The 3,014-nt window shown below is 47.0% G+C and overlaps 1 long non-coding RNA gene across 1 annotated transcript; it reads right to left on the bottom strand.

Moving 5' to 3' along the window:
* Positions 1 to 1,772: 1,772 nt before the first annotated feature.
* LOC310985716 lies at positions 1,773 to 2,528 on the bottom strand. Its single transcript, XR_014595365.1, has 4 exons — positions 2,348 to 2,528; positions 2,151 to 2,280; positions 2,003 to 2,080; positions 1,773 to 1,908 (listed from the first exon to the last, which is right to left on the bottom strand). It is a non-coding gene; the product is annotated as an uncharacterized lncRNA (long non-coding RNA).
* Between the last annotated feature and the right edge of the window lie 486 nt (positions 2,529 to 3,014).

Here is a 3,014-nt window from a genome sequence, read left to right as displayed (position 1 = left end):
CCCTGACGCCACCTGGGAGTCCCTCTCTTTCCCAGCGGATAGCTTCTGCACGCACGTCTATCAGAGTGGCTTGAGGTTGACGACGGACCAACTGTTTCAGCTCCCTACGAAGGGCACCATCAAGAACGTGTTCCACAAATTGGTCACGAAGCAGAACTGCTGAGTTAAGAAGACCATCAGGGGCCCGCTGCTTTACCTGCTCCATAAGGGCCATCAGAGCCAAGGAAAATTCTTGCAAGGTCTCGCCTTCCTGCTGAGTCCTAGCAAAGAAAGCCTGCTGCAAAGCTATATATGAACGGGTGCAACCATACAACTCTTTCAATATGGCAAGGATCTGTTCAGGGTCTGCTTGCTCAGCGCTGGTGCGATATTTAATCTCATCTCTGGCCTCTCCCTCTAGATGATCAAAGATAAAGAGGGCCTGATCAGCAGTTGCCAACCGTCGAGAACGCATGCAGGCTTGAACTTCTTCCGCCCAATCCGTTACATTTATGCCAGTCTTTCCATTAAAGGTTGGGCACCTACGGTCACGAGGCACTACCACTAATCGCTCTGTTATTGTAGTGCTGGCATTGGCCAATGGAGTGGTACTCACCGGAGCAGGAGGAGTCGGAGCAGTACTCGGGCCGGCCTGTGAAGCATCCCTTTCCCTGCAGAGCCGCTCATTGTCTGCCTTCAGCTGCATGACCAGTTCTTTGAGCTGTTGCAGTTCCTCCTCCATGGCACCGGAGGGTGAGCTGCAGGAAAACCTGCTAGAGAAATTTAGAAATCTGGTGTTTAGAGCTGGGCTACCTACTGCTGTTCTGTCTCTATAACCAACTAAACACACACAAAAAAAAAGAAACACAAGCTCTAAAAAAAAAAAAAGAACACTAAAGCTCTCACTGGATGCTACAGATGCAGCAAACCCTCAAGAAAAAAAAAAAGGAAAAAGAAAGAACAAAGGAAAAAAAAGGAATTCACGTCTGGCTTCAAAATGTCATCCTGCCAACAACGCCAAGTTGTGGCAATGCTACGAGGGAAAAACTTTGAGAGAGAGCCAACAACGCCACCTAGGGGAATTCCACCCCCAGGAATTCTAAACCTATAGCTACAATTCTATAACACCAAAGGACACACAGGTTTAACAGACACTGGCTCAGACGTGATTCCAAAAAAAATACAAGTTTTTATTATTAACTATTGTTTTTCTTTTTCTTTTTTTCAGAGTACAGGTTCACAATAAAATCAATGGACAAAACAACATTGTACAATATATGATAGGGCCATATAAAAGCGTTGCTTAGGTTGTCAATAAAGTGCTAGGGTACAGGGCTGGGGGCTCACCGGGCGAAGATGACTGCTGAGGGAGAGGGGAAGGGTCCTTATGCTACACCACACGTGAAAACCACACAAATAGTCCACCACAAAGTGCACTACTGTACAGGAAAGTGAAGGGAAACGCCACCACCGGGATCAGCCAGTCTCTTGCACCAGTGGCTCCGCCAGCACCTGTCCAAAAGAAAGAGAGACAACTATTAGGCCAGGCAATAAAAGATGGGGAACCTGCACAATACAATATACACATACACACACACACACACAAGCTCTTTAGGCTCCACTCACACAACCCCTGATTTGATTAATTCAGAAATTAAACAAAAGAAACAAACTTTACAGATCCAGAAACGGGGTTCACTGCAGGCAAAAGGCCTGCACACACACACAGAAAAACAAAAAGAAAATACAATAAAATACTAAATAACAAAAGAAACTTTGGAAAATAATGAATAATCAAAATAACCCAGACAGAACAGCAGTAGGACGCCCATACGAGGCGTAGGGGCCCGCGTCAGCTGATAGTTGGCGGGGCGTGGAGGCTTCAGGGCTCCGACACAGGAGGACACACACAGCAACAGACAGCTTTAACTGTTAACAATCAAAGGTGCAAGGTCATGGTTAATAGCAGCTAGAAAAAGGCACATGTACCACAAGCACAAAAAAAACAAATGAGACGGCCTACCGTAGGAACTGAATGCTGTGTACAAAGCCAACTTCAAGGCCACGCTTGGCTCACCTCCGACTTCGGCCGACAAAACCACTGCAAAGTCAATAATTTATCAGCCATGCTACTACACAAATGCGCCGTGCAATGCAACCAACAAACATACCTCAATTTAACCAAGGAAGCGAATGCCGTGCTGCTCACAGAACGCTGTGTGGCTCACGGGGCTGCGCGCACACACACTGCCAGGACAACTCTCCCCTCACTCAATCTCCAGCCAGAAGACAGGCCGACCGCTGCAAACAGAGCCTGTCAGCTACCATACAATTGCACGCCAAGAACCAATGCTGTTGCAAAACTTACCTGAGGGTATGAAAATGCACTGGCCTGTTGCCTTGCTACACGAACGCCACCACAGCCACACCACCGACGCCAAGTCTACTACTGAGAGCGAAGGAGTCCGCACACCTGCATCCAATGTTCCAATTGTCCCCCCGGCGCCGCCCCGTAATCAACGTAAAGGAGGACGGCGACGCACGGTGAGCAGAAAGCAGGAGGAGGGGGTACTACACCCCAAATACAAAACGGGGGTACTACACCCCAAATACAAAAAAAAGAAAAACATAAATAAGCAACCTGCTCTACCACATTAGCTTAGCTGCTGCTGTTAGCTCTGTCCCTGCCGGCTAGCAGTTAGCAGCAGCAGCAGCAAAGCTAAACCCTGACTAATTACAAAAACATGCACATAGAAATAATAATGTTTGTTCACTAATTAGCCTAGTTTTATAGACTTAACAAACCTCAGATTAGTCTAAATGGTTTTGGCAGCCCGTACACATGGTATGCTACCTACGCCGGTGGCTAGCGTTACCAGCTAGCTAGCTGCTTGCTAGAATGCTACTGAGTGAAGTTGAAAACCGACTTCCGTTGTGGTGTGACGCAATGGATCATGGGAAAATAAAGTGGTGAATAGAATAACTTATAACTCTTAGTTAGTGTAACTTAACTAGTATAACAGTATTGGCCGGCG

This window comes from Trachurus trachurus (genome assembly GCF_905171665.1).
Source record: "Trachurus trachurus genome assembly, chromosome: 5".
Taxonomy (NCBI): domain Eukaryota; kingdom Metazoa; phylum Chordata; class Actinopteri; order Carangiformes; family Carangidae; genus Trachurus; species Trachurus trachurus.
Note: the sequence above shows the minus strand (reverse complement) of the source record. Positions and strands in the feature narration are given on the sequence as shown.